Below are 17,219 nucleotides of genomic sequence, written 5' to 3' on the forward strand. Positions count from 1 at the left end.
ATCACATTTCCCTCAAACCTATCTTTTCACAGAACTGAAATTCATAATGATCATGAGCAACATATATTTTGGGTATCCAGAAATAAAGTTTTCCAGCTGTAATCGTGAAAAAAGTATCTGGACAGTTAAGTCAGTGTTTACAGAAGTGCAAGCCAAAATTCAAAGACTTGCCAAAATACACAGAAACAGACAACAAAGTAAAACAACGGTAAACAATGACCTCAATGTGCACCGATCTTACGCTCATGCAAGTGAACAAAACAATGTTTTTACAGAATGGAAGAGTTTGATGGAATGTTTGGGTTTCAATTGAGATTTCAATCCAGACGTGAGGTAACCTCAACAGGTAAGCTAAACTCTTTTTTTTTTTTTTTGCCAAACATGTTAATAATCACAGTAAAAAATGTTGTTTGAAAATATGCTTTATTTTCATAATTCCGCTACACTCTCAGAAATAAAGGTACAAAAGCTGTCACTGGGGCGGTACCTTTTCAAAAGGTACAATTTTGTGCCTATTAGGTTCAAATATGTACACTTTAAGTACTAATATGTACCTTTAAAGTACCAAAATGGACCCTTTAGGTACAAACATGTACCTTTTGAAAAGGTACCGCCACAGTGACAGCTTTTGTACCTTTATTTCTGAGAGTGTAGGTGCCACTAGTAGCACTTTTTAATGGATTCAAGTTCTCCTCAGTATTGTTATATAGTATTAAATGTAAGGAATAATTGACGATGGGCCGTTGAATTCTTAGAAAATAATATTTTTTTCCCTCCGCTTCGCATCGTGGCCGCATCACCACCTCGGGTGTGCATTATTTTCTAAGAATTCAAGGGACCAAAGTCAATTATTCCGCTTATACTACGGTTACCACACCTCAAGACATCGATCAGATGATATATTTCAAGGCATTTGTCCAGTTTTTCTACTTAAAACGCTATTGAGAGTATGATTATTTCTTCCGCATCTCACCCAATGCCTCCGTTGCTAATTCCAAAACGTCATTTTAAACCTAACGTTAGTAACATAGGTTTGAGCCGTTGATAGCAGACTAATACAGTTATTAACTAAGTTATTAGAGAGAGAGAGAGATTACCTCTGTGAGTCTCAAAAGTGTTTGGCAGAAATGTCTCTAGTAGTAATAGTGAAACTTTTATGTTAATTTTCTCCACGAACAGCGCCATTGTTGTTACCTCGCTTGTGAGAAGTCATGTAGTTTTTAAGTTGATCTTACTGATCAAATCGTCAGAGTAGCTCTAACAACATTAGTGCGTATGTTTAAAAAGTGTGTGCAAACTGTATGTGCGTCTTTGAGGGAGAGAGAGCAGGAGAGATAGAGCATGTGCTTTCCGTACATAATAAAACGTAATTTTGTGGCAAAAACATGGAAAAGATCTATTGTTTTTATCCTATTGTATACTATATTTATTTGTCGTTTTCGGTTTTGGTTCTTTTGCTGTTTTAGGCTTTAAGGACTGTACTGTCCTCCAACTGGTGTTCTTAACCAAGATTAGACAGCCAGCCAAACTCTCTTCATGAATAACATGAGAGTCGGGATATAGCTTTTTAGCTCCGTTTAATAGAGACTGCATGTAGACATGAACAAAGGAGTGAAACTGAAAATAAACACAAAAAAAAATACACTAAGATGAAATTGTAGCTTGTATAATAATAACAGAACTTAATTACAACTAAATAGATTATCTGGGTAAACGACCAGTCATGAATTAAACACAAATATTTTATGATTTTAAATCAACATGAATTTGCCACAAATCTATTATTAGAAATACTGTAACATAGAAAATATAAATCACTTACAGGCAGTTCTTTCTAATGTGAATTCAGAACGCAACAAAGGATTATTGCAGCTGGAACGATCTTCACCATGCGCTTAGATTCTTAAAATAACTTCCTGGTTCAGGCCGCAATACTATAATTGACGCTAAAGGTCCTAATTACTCTAACAAGATAATACCCAAAGGGCAGAACAAGGACCTTTGAAATAACTCAAATCATTTGGCGAAGTGATATGGACATGTAATGCGGTCAAGGCCTGCCTGGAACTACGTTCGCCGTGCATTTCCCTGAAAATAATTGCACACCTTAGAACGTTCGTCAGCCAATCAGATTCAAGCATTCAACGGCCCCATAGTATAAGCTGTATTTATGCTGTACTTTCTATAAGGTAATAGTTTGATATTTGGATATATAATGATAATCTACAAATGATTCAGAATGCGGCAGCACGACTGGTCTTCAACGAACCCAAAAGAGCCCATGTTACACCTCTCTTTATCTCATTGCATTGGCTACCAGTCGCAGCTCGCATCAAGTTCAAGACACTGATGCTTGCTTATAGAACAACCACAGGCTCAGCACCTGCCTACTTGCACTCACTATTAAGAATCTACATCCCCTCCAGAAGTCTGAGATCTGCTAGTGAGCGACGCCTCGTGGTACCATCACAAAGAGGCTCAAAATCACTCTCCAGAACATTCTCGGTCACCATTCCTGGCTGGTGGAATGATCTTTCTACCCCTATCCGGAGTGCTGGATCCCTGTCAATCTTCAAGCAACAGCTGAAAACTCATCTCTTTCGACACTACTTGACTTCATCCTACACTTAAAAAAAAAAAAAAAATCTCTTTCTCTTTATTTATTCCATCCCTTACTAGCTTGTACTTATTTAAACAATGCCTGAGACTTGGTGTTACAAGCACTTCGTTTGTCTGATTGCCTCTTCAAGATGAATCGCTTTATGTATTCCCCAATTGTAAGTCGCTTTGGATAAAAGCGTCTGCAAAATTACTAAATGTAAATGTAAATGTAAATAATGCAAAGACATCTGTATATGCTCAGCATATGTGTTCAAAAACCTTTTGGTGCCACTGCATATGATGACTTTAGAATCAGAATCAGAATCAGAATGAGCTTTATTGCCAGGTATGTTTACACATACGAGAAATTTGTTTTTGTGACAGAAGCTTCGACAGTGCAACAGAATGACAGTGACAAAACAAAAACACAGATAATAAAAGAATTAAAAATTGAACAAGTAAATAAGGAGTAACAATATACAAATTGACAATTGTATGTACAGGTATATTACAATAGACAGTTTTGTGTGTACAGATATATTATGTGCAAAATTGAAATGTAGACTAAGTATGTGTGTATAAGTGTATAAATAGTGTTGTGTGTTCCACAATTATTGTCAAGTGTTCATGAGATGGATTGCATGAGGGAAGAAACTGTTCCTGTGCCTGGCCGTTCAGGTGCTCAGAGCTCTGTAGCGTTGACCAGATGGCAACAGTTCAAAGAGGGAGTGTGCTGGATGTGAGGGGTCCAGAGTGATTTTGCCAGCCCTTTTGCTCACTCTGGATAAGTACAGTTCTTGGAGAGCAGGGAGGGTTGTACCAATGATTCGCTCAACAGCGTATTGAGCATGTTGATCTCCAGGTTGTTCAGACAGCCAGCTCCTTAACCTCCTGTCTGTAAGCAGACTCATCACCATCCTGAATGAGGCCAATAAGTGTGGTGTCGTCTGCAAACTTCAGGAGCTTGACAGAGGGGTCTTTAGATGTGCAGTCGTTGGTGTAGAGGGAGAAGAGCAGTGGGGAGAGAACACAGCCCTGAGGATCTCCAGTGCTGATCGTACGGTTGCTGGATGAGCACGGAGAGCTGAGTTAGTTTGGGCAGGAGGAGGTTTGGAATGATAGTGTTAAAAGCCAAGCTGAAGTCCACAAACAGGATCCTCACATTAGTCCATGGTCTGTCTAGATGTTGCAGAACATAATGCAGTCCCATGTTGACTGCATCGTCCACAGACTTTTTTGCTGTGTAGGCAAACTGAAAAGGATCCAGCAAGGGGTCCAGTAATGTCCTTCAGGTGGGCCAACACCAGTTTTTCAAATGACTTCATAACCACAGACGTTAGAGCCACAGGCCTGTAGTCATTTAGTCCTGTAATGTTGGATTTCTTTTGGATGATGGTGGAGCGTTTGAAGCATGAAGGGACTTCGCACAGCTCCAGTGATCTGTTGGAGATCTGTGTGAAGATGGGGGCCAGCTGGTCGCTGGAAGTGAACTGAATCCTTAGTCCTGTAAGCATCGTCTTTGGCCTGACGGAGCTGTCTGAGTTTTGCAGTGAACCACGATTTGTCGTTGTTGTAAGTTAAATGAGTCCTGGTAGGAATGCACATATTTTCACAGAAACTGATATAAGATGTTACAGTCTTTGTGAGCTTGTCCAGATCATTGGCAGCAGCTTCAAAAACACTCCAATCAGTAAGGTCGAAACAGGCTTTTAAATCCCGCTCTGCTTCATTAGTCCATCTTTTAACAGTTCTTTATACAAGTTTAGCTGATTTCAGTTTCTGCCTGTAGGTCGGTATAAGATGAACCAAACAGTGATCAGAGTCATAAAGCTGCCTGTGGGACAGAGTGATATGCATATTTTATTGCTGTGTAACAGTGATCAATATATTACTGTCTCTGGAGGGACATGTAACATGCTGTCTGTATTTTGGCAGTTCACGGGAGAGATTTGCTTTATTAAAGTCCCCAAGAATGATAAAAAAAAAGTCTGGGTATTGTTGTTCTCTCTCTGTGATCTGATCAGCTAGTTTCTGTAAAGCCAGGCTCACGTGCGCTTGTGGTGGAATGTAAATACTCACGAGAATGAACGAGCAAAACTCCCGCAGTGAGTAGAAAGGCTTACAGTTAATGAAAAATGTTTCTAGATCGCGACAGCACATCTTCTTTAACACTGATAAATCTGTACATCACCTTTCATTGATGTAAAAGCATGTCCCGCCGCCACGCGATTTCCCCGTTGAAAGCCCGGCAGACTTAATGCACTCTCCGGAGTCATTCAGCCAGGTTTCCGTGAAACACAGAGCAGCAGTTTACAAAATCCTTTATTTGTCCGGGAGAGCAGAAGGAGTTTGTCAGTTTTGTTGGGTAGACAGTGGAGATTCGCCAGGTGGATGCTAGGCAGTGCTGTCCGAAATCCGCGCTGTCTGAGCTTCACGAGCGTGCCGGCTCGTTTCCCCTGTCTGCGCGTCCTGAAGCATTTGATCAGCGCCGCTGCTCCGCCAACTATAATGTCCAGCAAAACATCAGAATAGTCGAAAACCGGTGATATATCGGGTGATGTGTATTGCCGAATGTCCAGCAATTCGTCTCTGGTGAAACTGATTGCAGGGATATAACTAAAGACAGGACAAACTAACAAAAACATAAAAACAACTGCGGAGCATGCCACGGAGGCAGCCATTAGTGGCACCATCTTGCAAAAAAGCCCTTTATTGTAGAGCCCTGCATTTCGCCTGTTTTAGGTTTCTCTTTATTTTTATATTTTAGATATCCATCAATTAGTGATGAAAAAAAAAAATTGCTGCACTGGTGGAAACAACACGAGACCGTGCTGCTGCGTCTGTCGAGAGTGGCTTGGCGGTGTTAAGTGTTCCGCAGCAGCAGCGAACGCAAGTGACTTCAGCCCAGCTGAAGAGTTCTGCGTCAAATGCACGCAATAGGCTAAAGCTTGCCGCAAAGCCCCAGCATACATAATTACCATGAATGTGTCCGAGAGAAATAGTAAGGGGATATTTCAATTATTTAGCCTACTAATAAACTAGTGTTTTCCGAGTCCGTTTCGCAAGGATGAAGTTGCCGATCCTGACTTGCCGTCTCCTCATTAGACGCACCTTTAGAGAGAAATGCATCTTTATGGATTATGATTATAATAAAAGTTTTTGTTTTCGATTTTTTTATTTATTTTTTTGTTAAGTGGTAATTTAATGCTTTCTATATTTATCATGTCTGTGAGGCATGTATTCGCTCAGCTTCGGTTCATTATTGTGAAGCGCTCCTGTTCAAGACGAGATGGCAGAAAGTGCATCATGTTTGTTTTCTTTGTTTTATAAAAGCACAACGTTTTGTTGATATTGTGAGTGCACACAAATAAAAGTAGACCCTTTACAGTTCCGAATGATGTATTACTCTTACCTTTATCAGAAAAAAAATACAGCGTAGGCTATTTTAAGTTGTTTCCACTGAAAAAAATGCAAGTGATTGCCCTGGTACCTGCATGTCCTGCAGAGCGCGCTTTAGCTTCCACAAACTTGTAAACTTGCACAAATAACATTATTATTATAGCACAGGTTTAACGTTTAAACATTGTTATATGCTTGAACTGTTTTAGTATATATATAGATTTTATTTTAGGCAAGTCGTGATGATTTGAGAAGGCTAAATTGATCAAACATAGGCTATGATCAGTTCACTGTCTGCCACTGGCCGTTACTTTAAAAAACAAAAACCTATATTTAACGAACAAAAATGCTCCAAACGTTTTTCTAAATTAACTTAATAAAAAAACAAAACAAAATATAACCATTTTGCCATTAGGCTACATACATGAACTATTTTAATAGCCAAAAGAGTAGTATAAGCTGTTTCGGGAGAAGTGGGGAAAAAGACGGGCTTGGGTCGGAATCGGACCGGTAATTCTGATAAGGTGTCGGACACGGGCCGGGCTAGGGCCTGAGTGTCTCAGGCCAGGGCCGGGCTAGAGCCTAAATTTGAGGCCCGTGCAGGGCTCTACTTTATTGGCCCTTAAAAGAAATCACATGCCATGATGAAGAAAGCATTTTGGTCGGTATTGAGTGGCACTTTCTATGCCAGTAGACATGTCCTGTGAATGTGTGTGCTTCATTAGGCTAACGCAGCTTTTCTGAGTAAAACGACAGTGCAGGCATGCAAAATGGATTAAGGGCATCAGCTTCTCAGTCTCTCTTCCTCCCTTTCACTTGTTGACTTGCATGAAGCTGTCGTGCAATTGCACCATGAGAAAGGAATACATATTTTCATCTGTCATCTTACAAAGTAAAAAAGACATGCACACAGCTACATCTCTTTTTCCTCTGTCTTTCCATCTATATATTTTTCCATTCAAGAGACAGTGTGCTTTATAATAACACTCATTAATTCACACAGTTTGAGCCCTTTTTACCTTAAACACTCCCTCTGCCCACACAATCTCTGATGAACGATTCCTCACCAGGTGGAGATGTTATCAAGGTCTCTGCAAGGTTTCGGCTGCACCTGCTACAGAAACCCACAGCGATCAGTCACAAGGTCTGTGATGAGAGAGACAGACAGAGACAAGATAAATGAAAAGAATGTATTTGAGACATTTTTAAAATTTCTTTAAGACAGCTTTGAAAATGTATCTTAAGAAGCTTCAGAAGACTGGAAGTATAGCCATTCCTGTGAATTGTAGAACAGGACTTAGCTTTATTGTCATAAATGTATATTCATGGAGAGCTTACAATTGGCCAGGATGATCTAAAGCAGCATTTCAGCACTTTTCATCAACAACAAAAATGTTTGCCAGTTTCTTTGCCAATCCATTCCTTTGGAGAGCAGTCATGGCCTTGTAACCCAAAGGGCACGGGTTTGAGTCTCAGGTCCGGCAGGAGCTGTAGGTGGGGGGAGTGAATAACCAGTGGTCTCTCAACCTTCAATACCACGACTAAGGTGAATGGTTAAATGCAGAGCACAAATTCCGAGTATGGGACAGCATACTTGGCCACACATCACTTCACATTTCCTGGGGATCCAATTCAGTTCATCTCCAAAATCTTGCGTTTTTAAATTTTGGTTTCACACTTGTTATTTTTTTTATCCGTGACTGCAATACATTTAGCAGGAATTTGATTAACCCATTGTTCTATCAGTGTTCAGATTGCAATCTGTTATCAATATGGCTGATATCAATAAACCAATAACTATTTTCATGTTATGACCAATTTAAATACTTAAAACTTTAAAGGATCACCGACTGTAACCGCAGCAAGCAATCACTTGCAGATCACCTGTATATGGACATGTCCACAGCTGCCAACTTTCTGGTCAGGTGTATTTGATATACTTAATAAAGCTCTCAGCACTAATATAGACCCTGAACTCTTGTTAGCCCTCTTTGGGGTATCCCTGAGACCTGGTCTGACAACCCAAGATATTAAAGTTGTTGCTTATACTACAATCTTGATCAGACGAGCTATCCTTCTTAAGTGGAAACACACTTCGCCCCAGACACATGACAGATAATAAAATAATACTTATTTTAGTTTTTATTAATATTTTTAATTGTATTTTTTTCCTTTTTTGTATTTTTTTTACTTTTAAGCAATTTTTTCTATGTACTTTTTTCTTTTCAATTTTTTTTTAAACATTTCAAAATATTATATCAAAATATTATTACGTTTCTAGTTTTAATTTCAGTTTTAGTTAGTACTTTTATTACCTCTACTTAAACATCTTTCTATCATATGGCTTGTTTAGTTTAAGTTTTTTTTTTAATATAATATTTATATATTATTTCAGCTTAATTTTAATGAACAAATTTTTTTTTAATTGTTTCAGTTTTAGTTTATGATAATAACACTGATATTGCCTTATAACTACTACAATAGCATGCGTTTAATTCAACATTCAAAATAAGGATTATTTTCGAAACAAACATAGACTTTTGAGTCAATATAGTTTTCAAAATGATAGTAAAATACCTCTAGGACTGAAATCGGAATGCCAAAAAAAAAAAAAAAAGGAAACTACACAGAATTTGCTGTCCTTGAGTGCATTTGTTTTATAAAGTGTATCATAATAAAATGCCCAATAAAACAAACCAGACAACCTGTATCAATCTTGTTAATCAAATGCATACGTTTTTTTTAATATATAATGTAATTGAGCACATTGGCAATATTCACAAGGGCTAAGGTGATAATATAACCATTAACTCTGGTGGCTAAATATAAATTGCTTTGTGTCTGTCAGACAAGGACACCTGTAGAAATTAATATGAGTGTTTGATTTATAGAGTGAGCTGCTGGCCAGTGCTAACTGTAATTAAAAGTTATTAAAAGTTTGCACATAAACGGCATACTTACACCACAGAAGAAAATTCAAGGCACTACTGCTAAGTAATTTTAGAGTGAGCGGATTGAGAACGGCTGGTGAGAAAGGATGTATTTTTATAGTAATTTAATTAGAAAGAAAAAAGAACAAAGAGAACAGCCCTCATCTGCATCCAAGACAACCCTCACTCTCATAAGAATACGAGTTCAAACACAAACATCTTTCCAACTTTTAGCATTTTCAGCAAAGATGGTTCCCTGCAAGGAATGAGTTATTTTATTTATCGCATGACCAATGTCAGTAAATAAGGTTTGTGAAGTATTAAGCTGTAACACAGAAAACTGCATAATGGTCTCCATGCCATTTATTTTCCTGGTCAGAGATATTAAACAACTATCAAGCACATTTTTCACCGATATCGGATATCGGTCACGGATGTCGTGTATGAAAAAATTCAGTAGCTATGTGTGGGATTAAGAAGCAACCTATATATACTAAGCCACTATTTAGTTACATGCGCACACAGTATTGTAATTGCTTCCTGCTTTAGTCTGATGCCCCACTGCCTTGCTGTTCCATCCTCTGCATGGCTACATTCTTTATCAACTCCAAAACACAACAGCCTCACACACCCACATGCACAAACCTGGCTTCATTATTAGGGGATATACAAACCCAATTCCAAAAAAGTTGGGACACTGTACAAATTGTGAATAAAAAAGGAATGCAATAATTTACAAATCTCATAAACTTATATTTTATTCACAATAGAATATAGATAACATATCAAATGTTGAAAGTGAGACATTTTGAAATGGCATGCCAAATATTGGCTCATTTTGGATTTCATGGGAGCTACACATTCCAAAAAAGTTGGGACAGGTAGCAATAAGAGGCTGGAAAAGTTAAATGTACATATAAGGAACAGCTGGAGGACCAATTTGCAACTTATTAGGTCAATTGGCAACATGATTGGGTATAAAAAGAGCCTCTCAGAGTGGCAGTGTCTCTCAGAAGTCAAGATGGGAAGAAGATCACCAATTGGAAAACTGTTCTGTGGTCAGACGACTCAAAATTTGAAGTTCTTTTTGGAAAACTGGGACGCCATGTCATCCGGACTAAAGAGGACAAGGACAACCCAAGTTGTTATCAGCGCTCAGTTCAGAAGCCTGCATCTCTGATGGTATGGGGTTGCATGAGTGCGTGTGGCATGGGCAGCTTACACATCTGGAAAGGCACCATCAATGCTGAAAGGTATATCCAAGTTCTAGAACAACATATGCTCCCATCCAGACGTCGTCTCTTTCAGGGAAGACCTTGCATTTTCCAACATGACAATGCCAGACCACATACTGCATCAATTACAACATCATGGCTGCGTAGAAGAAGGCCTTGTCCCAACTTTTTTGAGATGTGTTGATGCCATGAAATTTAAAATCAACTTATTTTTCCCTTAAAATGATACATTTTCTCAGTTTAAACATATGTCATCTATGTTGTATTCTGAATAAAATATTGAAATTTGAAACTTCCACATCATTGCATTCTGTTTTTATTCACAATTTGTACAGTGTCCCAACTTTTTTGGAATCGGGTTTGTACATACAAAACAATAACAGGAGAAAATATGTGTGTTAGCATTTCCTGTAATGGTTTATGAAAGACTAGATATCACAAGGACTGTGTGGGAGTGGAGTTTCTTTGTGTCTGTGTTTGTATGAGTGTGTATTGATAGTCCCAAATGAAGAAGACAGAGAAAGGCCTTCAAACACAGCCTTGCGGATGATCTTCAGAAGCAATAAAGCAATCCTATTAGCCTACTGCCCTTTCGTCATACAATCTCCTGATGCCCTTATACAGCCACAGCTTTCATTGTGTAATGCACAAACACACATATACACACTCTTATATACAAACTAGGGCTGTCAATCGATTAAAATATTTAATCGCGATTAATCACATGATTGTCATGAGTTAACTTGTGATTAATCGCAACTTAATCGCACATTTTTACTTGTTCTAAATGTACCTTAAATTAATACTTTTCAAGTTTTTAATACTCTAATAAACATGGGCATGGACAAATATGGATGCTTTATGCAAATGTATGTTTATTATTATTAGAGCATGAAGACTAGACATGTTTCAAAGGTCATAGATGTTTTTCAAAGAACTTGTTCATGTCTATTAGACACATGAAAAAAGAAATTCCAGGTTCCCATTACTTCACATACTGTATTTTGATGCAGATAAATTCTCAATAAAACTGTTTTCATTTATATATTTGACTGTTTCTGTTGTCAGATAACGTAATGAATATGAAATAGTGATTGAAACACGACCCATGACCCAAAGTATGCATTTGTACATTGCAATAAAAATCAATAAATCAGTGAAATGTACAGTAAAAAAAAAAAAAAAAAAGAAAAAAAAAGAACCAGAACATGGAAATATTGTGGCAATATTTTATGTTTTACTGACATAATGTTAATAATATATCTTATTTGACCCTTTATAAAATATTGACAATATCCAAAAAACGCAGGTGATAGAGCATCATTCAAATGCTCTAACAAGAGCTTTTCACAAGAAGCACAAATTAAAGCTTGTCACATAGCTTTCCCACAAGCTGAAGTAAATATAATTATATAGAAGGTACACACAGTGTCATGCACACAAATACAAAACACCATCACACATCACTAAAATAATGCAGTAATCATTATTTTAACAAGATAAGATGTAACACAAACCCCTAATATACTAACAAAAACAAAACATTGCACTCATAAACTCATCAAATCTGAAGTGTCACATGCAATTCTGGGAATGTCAATTTACATTTTCTTTTAATGTAAATTGTCTTTTTTTTTTTTTATTAAACTGTAAATCTAACAGTATTTTACATTAAATATCCCACTGGACTTAACCTTTTTTTTTTTTCACTGTACAGAATAAAGGAAATTACAGTTTTTTTTTTTTTTTTTTAGATGTTATATTCACACAGCAGCACAATATGGCATCAGTCCTGTTCTAAGTGCTAAATCTAGTTGTTCACTAACCATTTGGTTATGTATGACTACACTGTAAAAAATAAATAAATAAAAAAAGTTGAGCCAACTTAAAATTAAGGCAACCAGCTTCAGCAGATTTTTGAGTTTGCTCAACTTATTTTTGTGGGAGATTCTCACATTTTTGTTGTATAAACTTAAAATGACAAGTTGAGAATACCTAAAAATCTGCTGAAGCTGGTTGCCTTAATTTTAGTTCGCTCAACTTTTCTTTTTTTTTTTTTTTAACAGTGGACTGGAAATGTGTGAGTTTGAATTTGAGAGCAGATTCAGTTAACCTGATTCTCAGTGGACAACTAGACATTTGTCACATCAGTGTGGATATGTCACAGGTTATGCTTTGCTGTCAATTACTAATACTTGAGCTGTCAGCTTTTTTTATTTTTGATATAAAACAACACTTTCATACAAAACATTGTGTGATCAGAGGGTTAGATAAATATTTGGATGTTGGAATAAATGCAAAGAGATGCTAGATACTAGGAGATCATTTGACAACGTGTCTGGGTGGATAAAAGCAAAACAAGTTACTGATATGCCCACCAGAGTAGAACAAAAACAATTTATGGTAACACTTTATTTTATGGTGTCCATAATACAGAGTAATTACCTAGTTAAGTACTTAGTAGTAGCCATTGTACTTACATGAAACAAAATGTACTTATGTGTAACAGTAGCTGCCTATTACATCTACATAATTACAAACTGTAATTACAGGCTGTTCCATAACTTAGTTACATGGTAAGAACATTTTGTTTCTTGTAAGTACAATGGCTACTACTAAGTACTTAATTGGGTAAGTACTCTGTATTATGACACCTTCAAATAAATTGTTACCCAATTTATTTATTTATTTAATCCACATCTCAGCTTTGAGAGAATGCTTGATGCATTTCAAATACACATGTTCACACATACTCTCTGAGGGTATATCCTCATGCATAGACTCTCTCTCTCTCTCTTTCTCTCTCTCTCACTTTCTCCCTCACACACACACACACACACACACACACACACACACACACACACATAGACCCATCTCAACCCTACTGTCACGGATTGGCCAGGCTCATCCACCACCCAATCACAGCGCAAACCCTCACCAGAGTACTGATTGCACGCACCTGTTCGGAATCAGCACCCTCATCAAGAATGCTTCAAAAGTACACACCTCATAGCACTCCAGTGTCCAGTCACGTTTTTACGAAGAGAACTCTCTATGCTATCTACACAATACATTGAGCTACCAATCTACCTGTATACTTACCTTCTGTGTTTCCTCTAGTTTGTTCTCCTGGTCTTCGCTCCTATGTCTGTTCCTGTAGTCATCTCCTTGTGGATATTATCATTCACCATCATCATAAGAGGTGTGTGCTGTCTCCAGTTTCCCTTCCACGATCTCCTGCGAAACAAGGAACAAGGTTATAGTCTTCATCATTCCAAGAACTGTTCCATTGCCCTTGATACTCACCTGCAATTACCTTCTGCAACAGTTGCTGTTAATAAACATACCTGTTTGCATTCTAATCCTCTGTGTGAGTCTTCTTCCGTAACAGAAGACCGGACCAACAAAGGATTCAGCAACATGAGTGCGCCCGACCCGTTCCAGGAGATCGTGGATGCTCTCAAACGGATTCTCACCCCCACATCAGTCACACCACCTGTCACACCTGTCACCAACGCAGCCACTTCTTCTTCGACAGTACTTACCAGTACCATGGCCAGACCAGCGCCCTTCTCTGGCTCGGCGGAGGAGTACAACGAATTTCTGCTGCAATGCTCGCTCGCTCTGGAGATGCAGCCACATCTTTACACAACGAATAGAGCCACGATTGCGTTCATCATATCCCTGCTGACGGAGTGAGCGTTCCAGTGGGCCGAGACCATCTGGTCCCAAGCCGGTACTGTAACTCAATCTCTTGAAAAATGTATTGCACATTTCCGAGAAGTCTTTGGCAGACCAGCAGGTGATACCTCTATCAGTGAACAACTCTATCATCTCTGTCAGGGTTCTCTGTCCATTAACGACTATGCTCTCAAGTTCAGAACTCTCGCAGCGGCCAGTGGCTGGAATGAGCACTCACTTCTCACCACCTACCGGCAGGGATTAGAGCCGAGAGTGCGGCTTCAACTCACTGTCTATGATGATTCCTACGGTTTGGAACGATTTATACAGCTGTCTTACTGCCTCCGATATCTCCCTTCCAGTACACGCCCTTCTCGACTCCGGGTCAGCTGTGAATTTCATCTCCGGGAATCTCTGCCACCAGTTCAAGCTCCCGACCACTACCACCAAGACCACCTATCAGGTCCAATCGGTGACAGTAAAACCACTCAGCCGTAGACATGTGCGCCACAGCACGGGGCCTCTTCACTTACAAGCTGGACACACGAGGAAACCCTACATCTCCTGGTTCTGAAGGATTCTACTGCTGATGTGATCCTAGGGCGCCCATGGTTTGTGAAACACGATCCCATCATCTCATGGAGAACTGGTGAGATCCTGAAGTGGGGCAGTACCTGTTTTCCTGACTGTTTCCTCAGCCATCATCTCTTCAGTCCGAGACGCTTACTGTCAACTCCACTTCCATTGAGAGTCCCATTGCCCCCTTCAGTGATATATTCTGCCTGAAGAAAGCCACCCAGTTACCTCCGCACCGGTCATGGAACTGTGCAATAGATCTGATTCCGGGTGAGCCAGTGCCCCGCGGAAAGATTTATCCATTATCACTCCCTGAACAGAAGGCCATGGAGGAGTATATTGAAGAGGCTTTACATGAAGGCTGCATCCGCCCTTCTATGTCCCCTGCTGCTTCGAGCTTTTTCTTCATGGCCAAGAAGGCCGGAGGTTTGCGGCCTTGTATCGACTACCGGGCGCTAAACAAGATTACAGTCAAGTTTCGCTATCCTCTTCCCCTCGTTCCAGCGGCATTGAAACATCTTCGCGGAGCCACCGTTTTCACCAAGCAGTGCGTACAACCTCATCCGAATACGTGAGGGGGATGAGTGGAAGACCGCCTTCGTGACCCCTACTGGCCACTATGTGTATCTTGTCATGCCGTATGGCCTGGTAAATGCCCCCTCTGTATTCCAGGATTTCATGCATGAGGTTCTCCAGGAGTATCTGCATCGGTTTGTCCTCGTCTACATTGATGACATTCTCATCTATTCCCGGAGCATGGCCAAACATCGCCACTACATTGCGGAGGTCCTGAAGCGCCTGAGAGAATTCCACCTGTTCCTCAAAGCCGAGAAATGCTCCTTCCATCAGTCCTCAGTGCAGTTCCTTGGTTACATCATTGATAACGGTGGCATCCAGATGGATGAGGGGAAGGTAAAGGCCATCAAGAACTGGCCAGTTAAGACCACCATCAAGGAACTTCAGCGCTTCCTGGGATTCTCAAACATTTATTGAAGATTCATCCACAATTACAGCTCCATAACCAGTCCACTCACTAGTCTGTTAAGGAACAAGCCCAAATCTCTGTCCTGGTCACCAGCTGCCACTGAAGCCTTCAAAGCCCTCAAGAAAGCCTTCACCTGTGCACCGCTTCACATCCATCCAGACCCCAACAGACCCTTCGTCGTGGAGGTATACGCTTCCACTACCAGGGTAGGACTGGTGCTGTCTCAGCAGCAGGGGACTCCCACCAAACTCCATCCATGTGCCGCCTTCTCTCACAAACTCAGCCCGGCAGAGAGAAATGACGACATCGGCAACAGGGAACTCCTTGCTATTAAGTTGGTTCTGGAGGAGTGGAGGCATTGGTTGGAGGTTTCCAAGGAAATCATCATAAGTCCCATCCAATGGACCTTGCCGGATCTGGGCCAGCTCATTTTGTGTATTATTTATATATATATATATATATATATATATATATATATATATATATATATATATATATATATATTAGGCCTTCATACACACACACAAATAAGTTGTATACATATCTAGAATTCAAACACAATTTGTTTATTTGTACAGTGCTTTTCACAATACATATTCCAATGCAGCTTTACAGAAAATGCATTTAAAAAGAGTATTGCATTTAAAAGTTACAAATAAAAAGAGTAATGTCCATATGCCACAGTATTTGTACAGTTCCCGGATAATACAAATCATACAAGTAGATAATGATTATTTAAGTAGAAATGATAAATACCTTTAAAAGCAATGATTACAAGCATCTTACCCAGACAGCAAGGAGTGTCGGCCCAGATCCGGCCCACAACTGGCCCACAACTAGCCCGCATGGATTTCACACGGGCCAGATGTGGGCTGGATCTGGGCCAGAACTATGTTGCTGTCTGGGTACATAATACATAATTAAATATCTTTTTTTTTTTCTTAAGGTATAATATCAAGGTCTTAGACAACAAAAAGTTTAAAGAACTGATTTAGATGTATAGACAATTACTGTCCTGAACACTATTAAAACAATATTCATATTAAAACAATTGAATTACTACACAAAACATCTTTTACTACACTACATCTTTTCTTTTGATAATTTTTGCATCAAAAGCAAAATTAAAGTTAATTTAAAACTACCCCAAGTAGTATAAGTCTCTACTTCTAGTGCTTACTGTACATAATAATCACTAAGCTTAAAACAGTGCTACACAATGAGAATGAGAAGAATCTGAATAATTACCATAGGGAAATTTTATATCACAGGGAAAGGTCTTACAAATGTGTGTCACCATTGTGTGCTTGAGTTGGTTCTAGTTGTTCGAGTCTTCTGCAATGCCGTTTTTGAGGTAAATGCGAGCCCTCCATCTGACTCCACAGCTTAAAGACAGTACCCCCCTTTTCGTTGTCTCTAAAAAAAAAAAAAAAAAGATTAAATATCTTTTTAATATTAAAATATTAATATTAAATATATTATACACACACATACATACAGTACATATATACACAAACACACACATAAGGTCAAAAGTTTACATACACCTTGCAGAATCTGCAAAATGTTAATTATTTTACCAAAATAAGAGGGATAAGACATTTACATATTGTCCACAAGAGAAAAAATTGTTGAATTTATAAAAATGACCCCATGTTTACATCCACTTGATTCTTAATACTGTGTTGTTCCCTGAATGATCCACAGCTGTGTGTTTTTGTTTAGTGATAGTTGTTCATGAGTCCCTTGTTTGTTCTGAACAGTTAAACTGTCTGCTGTTCTTCAGAAAAATCCTTCAGCTCCCACAAATGC

General features: G+C 38.9%; 1 long non-coding RNA gene across 4 annotated transcripts in view; it reads right to left on the bottom strand.

The window, feature by feature from the left end:
• The window catches only part of LOC131550542 (uncharacterized), a 108,157-nt gene that overhangs the window by 21,643 nt on the left and 69,295 nt on the right, over positions 1 to 17,219 (bottom strand). For 2 of the 4 annotated variants that reach the window (XR_009273559.1, XR_009273558.1), the window contains one exon: positions 698 to 7,146. This is a non-coding gene — a long non-coding RNA (uncharacterized LOC131550542). Of the gene's footprint in view, positions 1 to 697; positions 7,147 to 17,219 lie in introns of those variants that run through there. The other 2 variants (XR_009273564.1, XR_009273560.1) reach the window with 2 other exon arrangements.

Source organism: Onychostoma macrolepis, chromosome 01 (assembly GCF_012432095.1).
Source record: "Onychostoma macrolepis isolate SWU-2019 chromosome 01, ASM1243209v1, whole genome shotgun sequence".
In the NCBI taxonomy this organism is placed as follows: domain Eukaryota; kingdom Metazoa; phylum Chordata; class Actinopteri; order Cypriniformes; family Cyprinidae; genus Onychostoma; species Onychostoma macrolepis.